This window comes from Arachis ipaensis, chromosome B05 (assembly GCF_000816755.2).
Source record: "Arachis ipaensis cultivar K30076 chromosome B05, Araip1.1, whole genome shotgun sequence".
NCBI lineage: Eukaryota > Viridiplantae > Streptophyta > Magnoliopsida > Fabales > Fabaceae > Arachis > Arachis ipaensis.
Window position 1 is genome coordinate 121732018 of NC_029789.2, and position 9719 is coordinate 121741736.

Genomic DNA, 9719 nt, shown 5'->3' on the forward strand with positions numbered 1-9719 from the left:
AGTGACATATTATATATAATTTTATCTATTGTAACTCTTTTCCACATCAAAACATTGGATGACATAGTGTGTGTTTGGATTACAGTTTATAAATAGAAGTTTGTTTAAAATTGATTTTGCAAACTTGATTTTGATAAAAAGTAAGTTTGTATCAAAATGATTTATGTTTGGCAATCTTTATATCAAAATGAATTATAATAAAATAAATGTTGTTTGGATTATAATAAAAAAATAATACAAAAAAATCACAATTATAAAAATGTATAATGTCAAACAAATAATTAACAAAAAATAAAAATAATAAATAATAGAAAAAGAGAGTTCATATAAATAGAAATAATAAGAATTTCATAAATAATACAATAACATACATAAAGGATAAAGTTAGTAAAATGTAAATAAAGATTGAATGTTGATGGCTAAAAGCCCGTTGGTGAAATGCAAAAGCTCAAAATTGTTGCTTTTTATAAACGTGATTTTGAATGCAAAATCACTTCTGCGTTTATGAATAAAAAATTTGCCAAACCAAAAATTGAAGCTTTCAAAAAAATTAAACTTGCTTCTTTTTTTCCAACGTGTTTTCTAAATACACCCATAGACTACTCGATACAAAATAATAATAACGAACATAACTGTAATTATGCTCGTTATTCTTATTTTGTAACAATAATGACCAACTTTTGTTAAAAAAAAAAAGTGTACTAATATGTAACAACTTTATTTAGATTTTAATAAAAACAATTATTACAAAATGCTATGTTTTGTTGTATGCCTATATAAATAGTTTGTAAATCTTTATTTCTTTTCAAAGGTAATTAAGATGGCAAAAGGAATAGTTCTTGTGTTCATTATGTTGACAATAATACTGTCAGGCATGCTATACATTTATGTAATCATGTAACTAAGTTGGTCCAAACTAAGGTTTTGAAAATCGAACAGATCATCAAACTGTTCTAGCTATTGGTTCACTAGTTTATAGGTTCAACCGGTTCGACCGTAGTTGAATCGAAAAAACTGTTTTATAATAAAATAATAAATAAAATATAAGTAAGCACATGAAAATATAATTATAGTCTAATCTAAACTTTAAAATATCATTCAAATTAAAAGTACTGCATAAACCAGAATGTTATAATCTCATTTAAATACAAATTCAAAAGTCAAAAAACAAAACAACCAATCAAACATAACATAGTAGCATCAAAATGATCCAAGTTTGTCATCAATCATCAAAATCCTCCATAACTTGCTGCATTATTATTCCTAGGTAGTTCTTGGTTGATACTTTCATCCATTCCTAAACATTACCAACAATCCAACCCAATAATCTCAACTCTCAAGTGCACAACAAACAACATCCAAAATTATTCAAAATTATTCACAATTATCCAACAAACAACAAAATCCAGTTTAGTAAACAAACCAAAATCAGTTTAGCTTCAGTAATCAGTTAATCACTAATCAGTAAACAACAATTATTAACCAAAGTTCACAGTTTCGGTGTTCATCATGTTGAATCACAGTTCATTTTAGTAGGATCAGAATCAGTTCACAGTTTCACACTACACCGTTCAAAGAAAAATAAAACAGGGAGACAAATTTCAAAGTTCACAGTTTCGGTGTTCATCATGTTGAATCATAGTTCAGTTTCAGTAATCACTAATCAATAATCACAGTACAGTTTAGCTCCCTCCAATCAGTTGAGTCTTAAATCAGTTCACAGTTTCACAATACACAGTTCAAAGAAAAATAAAACAGGGAGAGTGGGAGACAGCGAAGGCACCTTCAAGGCTTCAACAGAACATGCAACAGGGAGAGTGAGAGTAAGGCGGTGGGAGACAGCAAAGGCACCTTCTCAGTTCGCGATGGCTGCTGCGGTGGCTCGACCCGTGTGAGAGTGAGGTGTTCTCACTTCTCATTTCTCGACGACTCTACGGTGGCTCGACGGCGGTGGCTCGACCCGTGTGACGGTGTGACAGTGACTGAGTGAGGCGTTGGAAGCAGCTCAGTGAAGCCTGCTCGATGAATGAGAACTGAGAACCACAAGCACTGAAGCAGAGAAGGGAAGGCAATTAGGGATCTCAGGATTTTGGACATTTAGGGATTCAGAGGGAAAAAACGGCAGCGTTTTGTTGCCATCCAAAAAACCGGCCGGGTCACGGTTCGGTTCGACCGACCGGTTACCGGCCAGTTTGCCGATTCAATTCCGGTTTTTGGATTTTGCGGTTTTGATGATTGACCAATTCGTCTTTTTGTTCGGTTCACGGTTCGACCAGTTTGATCGGCCGGTTCAAACCGATTTTCAGAACATTGGTCCAAACTCAAATAGAGTCACGCGCATTCATGATGAGTGAAAACACGTGCCCGAAAATTCTTCGTTACTTTGCGCTCATCATAAAAAAAACGTTACTTCTTCCTCAATACGAAACTGCTACACGAAACCGCTCCTTCTCTTCGAATCTCACTCAAACTTCAGTCACGTTCTCTGCGAAAATCACTACTGGAGAAGAATTGTGAGAAGATTTAGCAAGGAACAACTAGAAACGAATGAAAACAGCAACAGAGACTACCAAAGGTATGAGAAAAATTACTATTCATTTGAAATCTTGCAATGTTGCATTTTTCCTAGTTGCCGTTTAGGTTTACTGGATTGATTTGCTTTGTTTAGTAGATCGAACTATTGTGATTGCATTTTTACAGTATAACTAGGGTTTGGAATGAAATTTGTTGTTATTTTCATTCAGTTCAGTGGATAGTGTAACTATGGCTTTGAAATTGGTTGTTAATCTATTCAGTACTTCTTTTGCATGAAGAAATACTATTCTTGTTGACTGAAAGTTGATCACCATTTATTCACCACATAAACAATGTTCGGTTCGGTGGCCTTCTTTTACTTTGTTCAGGGTTTAGGGTTATTGTGATTGCATTTTTACAATAGAACTAGGGTTTTGAATGAAATTTGTTGTTATTTTCATTCAATTCAGTGGATAGTTTAACTAAGGCTTTGAAATTGGTTGTTACTCGTTCAGTACTTCTTTTGCATGGAAAAATACTATTCTTGTTGATTGAAAGTTGATCACCATTTGTTCACCACATGAACATTGTTCGGTTCGGTGGCCTTTGTGATTTTGATTTACTTGATATTTAATGTGTTCAGGGTTTAGGGTTATTGTGATTGCATTTTTACAGTATAACTAGGGTTTTGAATCATATTTATTCTTATTTTCATTCAGTTCAGTGGATAGTATAACTAGGATTTTGTACTTGGTTGTTACTCTGTTCAGTACTTCTTTTGCATGGAGAAATACTATTCTTGATGATTGAAAATTGATAACGATTTATTCACCAAATGAATATTGTTCGGTTCGGTGACCTTCTTTTACTTTGTTCAGGGTTTAAGATTATTGTGATAGCATGCAGCAATCATTTCCTAGCTATTTCATTATTTATCATGTTTGATTCTGTGCATGAATAAGTTTCAGTTTAGTGGCCTGTGACATTTTGATTAACCTGATTAAGATATACATGCTTGTGCTTATCAGTGTATTGAGTGAAGTATTGACCAAATTTTTTTATTACAGCAAAACAGAACAAGACAATGGTGACAAAGAAGGAGAAGCCGCACTATAACGTAAGCACATTAAATATATTTATCCGCTCTCATTCGAATAATATTTATTTTGTATTATGAATATATCCTCACATTCTATTTCAAAACTTGCATAAAACTCATGATTGCAAATGCCAAACAAAAGCAATAGCAACAGTGTTCAGGGATATGAGTCAGGAAAAGAAAGATATAGTGGAAGAAATGAGATTTGGTGCCTTGGCACATGTCCCGAAAAGGAATGTCTCTCACACCCTCTTGAGAGAATTAATTGATTGCTATGATGACACTAAGGGATACTTGAAAACTCTCCAGGGAAAAATATACATGACTCCTCAGAAAGTAGCAGCTGCGCTGGGCATAAACAACGGCGGTAATACACTTTCCACTTCCTGCTTATTTTTAGTTCATTGGTGTACAGAAAATTAAACTGAGCCTTTTTAGCTTATTTTTGCTATTAAAATATTGTAGGAAATTGTTTTGATGAAAAGGTTGATTACACCAAACTGAATTCGGAAGACAAGGAATGTGCTGGATATGAGCGTTGAAGGGGAGGAGAACCGGAAAAAATTCAAGAGGACTTTTGTTGTCTTCATACAAAAGTGCTTCTTGCTGCCGACGACGGTAAGTGTGGCCTCCCCGATCCATAAGCCGCCGATCTTTCATGTGGACACTATTCGGGAGTGGGATTGGGCAAAACATGTGCTCAACTTCTTGATGAAAGAAATTGAAAACAAGAGAAATGGGAGGAAACAATCTGTTGATGGCTGTGTTTTTGTGTTGATGCTGATATACTTCCATGAAACCAAGTTCCCTCGCCTATTCGGACCTGATGCTCCCCCGACACCGTGGATGGCCCATTGAACAAAGCAAATGATGCTCGACTGGATTTCTAACGAAGCAACAGAACCATTGGTAAATACTCTACTAAAATTCCCCCTAAAATTTGGTTTCAAATGCTTCTAAAATACTCTACTAACTAAAAAAACTTGTGCTTTAGGTTATAATTAATTTATTTGTCCTACTTGCAATTGTTAGTGTGTTCATTTAAATCTTTGTGCATTCATAAACATTTTTCTTGATGATTAAATGTTTGTCATGTATTATTCACCATATGAATCTTGTTCAGTTCGGTGGGCTTGCTCCCTTTGGTTCACCTGATTGTTAGTGTATTCATTTGAATTCTTGTGCATTCAGAAACATTTTACTTGATGATTAAATGTTTGTCATGTTTTATTCACCATATGAATCTTGTTTGGTTCGATGGGCTTGCTCCCTTTGGTTCACCTGATTGTTAGTGTGTTCAATTGAGTCCTTGTACATGCAAAAATGTTTTTTTATCATTAAATAATTATCATGTTTTATGGCAGTTTATTCAGCACATTAGTATCATTCGGTTAAGTGGGTTGCTCATGTTGACTCAAATGATTGTTACTGTATTTCTCATTAAATAATTGAGTCCTTGTTTCTGTTTTAGGAACTTCTGTACAGAAAGGAAAAAAGAAGAAGGAAAAAACAAAAACAAGGAAATTAGATAAGAAAGAAAAAGGAAAGAAAATAAAAAAAAATTGTCGATCTGGATTCTTCTTCGGAAGAAGAAAGATTTTCCGAATCTAAATTTGAATATGAATCCGACAAAACATCACCAGCAAAGAGAACAAGACAAAAGAAGGTGGTTAAAAAACAAAAGCTTGTTGAGACAGATTCAGAAACAACAAGTGAAACTGAAAGCATTTCCACGGATTCAAAAAGCAAAAGTGAATCCAAAAACTAGTAAGTTTAATGTTCGTAGTGATTTCATTTAACTTGTATTTGCTTAAATTTGTTCTTATACGCTTGTTCTTATGTATTGCTGAAAAGAAGAAATTGAAAAAACTGGCACAAAGAAAAGAAAACAACCACAAAAGGTGGTTAAAAAACAAAACAAAAAAAGGAAGCTTATGCCGACAGATTCAGAGAGCACAAGCAAATATAAAAGCCAGTAAGTATTGCGTAATTTCTATGAGACATTTTTTTGATTGCATATGTATCACGTTTTGTTCAGCAAATGAATTGCTTTCGGTTTAGTGGTCTTCTAATTTTCGGTTCTGCCCTTTAATTGAGTTCAGTTCGGTAGTGTTTGTCAGTTTGGTTGACTTGATTGTTAGTGTCTTGTTCTTGCTTATATTTTTCTTCGGTATAAATTCGATGTATTTGTCTGTCTTGCAGAGAAAAAGAAATCGAGAAAACACCCATAATAAAAAGAAAACAACCGCAAAAGGTGGCAAAAAAACAAACCCAATCTAACAAGGAGTAAGTTTCTCGAATCATATTTTCTTTTATTGATACTTTCGTTTTAGGTTCCTTGATACTTATTTTATGAACTTTCAGAACTGAACAAGCAAAAGACAATGATGTGGAAAGAAGAAGACAAGCGTTCGAGAAGATAAGAGAAAAGAGATCAAAGAAAAGAAATGATGGAGCTCAGTCAACAAACATTGCTCTGGATCAGTTTGACGCAACAGAGGCACGAAATAAATTCTCTCAGATGTAAAATTCAGTTTCTTATACCAAGTTCTTTTTCTTTCTTTGCTTAGTTTTGCTAGAACCTTTTCTAATTTCTCTAGATTCAATTACTAATATTTATTTATCTTGCTTAGAGTGCCGACTATAAATCTGGATAGCAAACATCTCTTACAGACTCAAGCAAGCTCTACACCATCTGTAAATGCCACGGCCAATACCAGGTAAATTGGTTCATTGCATGCTTTACTTTCAGTTCAGTTGTTCCCAAAAATGAATTTAATGTGTTTCTAGACCTCTGCTTTTAATCTTAGTTTCTAATTTTAATTTGTTATCTTTTTTTTAGGAAAAATACCGCAGAAAGCCCGGTAAAATATTTTAGAAAAAAGAAAATCCATCCAAGAAAGAGTTTTAAAACTCCACCAGTGTAAGTTAAAAGTATTTATGTTACTCTTTTAGATTTAGGTAATTAATTTTTGTTTAACTAATCACACGAAAAACGTGTTTAAATGTCACTAGCACTACACCTGATTCTAAGCTACAAATCATTGACTTTCGAGAAGAAACTCGTTCCGAACCTTTGGAAATGTGAGTTTTTCAATGTGGGGATTCTCGTTTCTCAGAAAAAATTCTAATTATTAAACATTAACTTCTTTTTTGTTTACATTCCTTGGACCTCCTCTTGCGTTGTTTCTTCCAAGTTCTGTTTAAGAAGAGTTGATAAAAAATGACTTCATCTATGTCCCTCCAGAAAATCAAACACAACAAACTTCTGATAATGAGTAAGTTTATAAATGTTTATTCACCACATGAATCTTGTTCAATGCTTTTCTAGCTGTTTTATTATTTATCATGTTTTATTCAGTGCATCAATGGGATTCGGTTTGGTGGGCTCATAAAATACTTTTTATTATTTTTAATAGAATATGATAATAGTTTGGGATAATTATTGAAATGTTTACTGTTTAATGCAGCAGCCCTCTGAAATGCAACAACAGCCCTGCGAAGAAGCAACAGCGCAGCAATCGGAACAAGAAGTACCTGTTGATGTGTAAGTTTTGCTGCTTATACAAATCCCGATAATTTCGGTTCACTACATGGTTTAATTGTGGTTTAGTTGAATCCAGAAATGAATTCAATGTGTTATTGTCTTTGGACTCTCTTCTGTTTCTTACAGCTGCCCTCTGGAACCCAAAAAGCAGGCTGTCGAGGAATCTTCACCGAGGAAAATGGAGCTAGAACCTACGTTGAATGTGTAAGGTTTAATTAATATCATTTTTTCAATGTGCAGATTTCGGTTTCTCAAAACCTATTCTAATTATTCAACATTAACTTCTTTCTTGTTTACATTCCTTAGAGATCTTGTTATGGTGTCTGTTACGAGTTCTGTTATTGAAGAGTTAATCAACGATGACTATATCTATGAAGTTTCTGATAATGAGTAAGTTGCACATAAAAATTCTTTTTATTAATTTTAATGGTATAGGATAATAATTATGGGTTGTTATTGAACTGTTTTCTGTTTAAGACAACAGCCCTGCTGAAGAACAACAGCAAACCATGCGAAGAACCTCCAGTGGCATGGCAATCAGAACAAGAAGCACCTATTAATGTGTAAGCATAAAATTCTTTTTGTAAGTTTTAATTTCGGTTCACTATATTGTTTAATATCATTTTTGTTTAATGTCATTGTTAAATATTTATCATCTTGTAGTGCTGCTCAACCTAGGCAAAGGAAAGATGATATGCCTTGCCTTCCTTTAGCCTTGAGATAAGTCCACCAGCATCTCAACCAACTCAGCCCTTTGAGCCAAGTGTTTCACATCTTGAAATCCTAGAAGAGGCGGTGGTAGATGTTGGAGTGATAGCAGCATTAAAGTTTGCTGAAGCAACAACTTTCGAGCCAACCTTACCAGCTGCTGAAGTTCTCAAAACTCCAGAGAAAAAGATAAAAATCTCGAAGGAGTTGATCGAAAGTGTTATCATTGGATGACACATGTTAAAAAGACAAAAGATAGTAGTAACGAATATGATACAATATTTGTCTCGAAACATGAGGCACTTTTCGAGGGGTTAAGAGAATATTTCATGTATCTAATGCCCAAAAAACAAGTGCATGCCACGGTAAATTCTTTGCCAATTACGTTAACGTTAATGATTTTTCTAAACACTCTTATACAGTATATCTCATAAATTTTCTTCCTGTAGGTGGTCAGTATACATAGCATGATTCTCAACCAAATAAAAGTTCGCCGGTATCAGGAACAAATATACATTGTGCCGCTAGATATTGTGGTAAGTTAAATTTCTTATTCCCTGCTGATTGCTATTCGGTTCTAATATTGTAGTAAGCTAATATTGTGGTACGATATTAACGCAATACTCATCTTACATGGAAAGGAGTTCGATCCCAAGGACATCCGTAAGCGAAGTTGATGGAAACTCTCCACGTTCGTGCCTCATATCACCATGCTTCCACTACGCATCACTCACATCGGGCTGTCTTGGATTCATTGTTACCATTCTCGTACTATTCCTATCTCAACGTCTAACAGTCAACCGTACGTCTAAGTACAGTAGCTGCATCCCACAAAAATGTGGTCATCGGCGTTTAAAAGTTTTATGATGACGGTCTATCTAATAATCGCATGTGTTGCGAGAAATCCTATATCGATAAATTCGTCTACTCACAGTCATTGAGGTCTTATTCATTCCCAACAATCAACATCAAGGTGATCAGCCTTAACATATCAGGTCAAGTCTGAATAATTCCTGAACAAGCACTCGCAGACGATCATGCTATATATATCAATGAAGATACCCTAACAACATGAGAAAACAAAAGGTAGAGTATGCAACGAAGCATAGTCAATCCATTTTCAGACTCTATTAAGAACAAAGTGCTCTGATACTAAGTTGTAACAACTCAATTTCTGTCAGGTCCAGATCAGTGTCAGTCATCAGGTGTCACTTTCCAATAATCCTTTAAAATTTTAAATTGGATAATATTTATTACTTATGATCCTTTCATACTAACAAAATCACGTATGTTAGTTTATTTTATCATTACAGAAATTTTTAGAATAACTCTATGAAAAATCGAAATATTATAAAATTCATTCGAGAAATGAAAACTTTCTCACCGGTAATAACAATAGCACTTATGATATTTTGGCTCAATTCACTAACAACTCATCTTGTAGCATGATTGGAACTCCCTTTTTCAAAACTTATTTATGATTTGGAGTTCAAGAACATTTCATTTCATTTAAGAATTCAATAGTTATCCACTTAGCTTCAATGCCAACATCTTGATCTGTCACACAAAATGAGCTCGATCTTAAATACTCTTTCTCCTCTAAAGGAATTTGTGAAAGAATATATATATATTTTCATTGAGCATCTCATCAACTTCAAGAGTTGGTGCTAACAATGCTTTATCTTCCAAAAAATTGAAGTCACTCATATCATCCAATAATTTCGGTTATACGAAGTCAACAGTAGTATCCGCCATATATGCGTGTATTAAAAATATATATTAATATTTTCTAATATATTTAATATTAACTATCTAATATGAAATCACCGTCTATGATAAATGTATGAAACT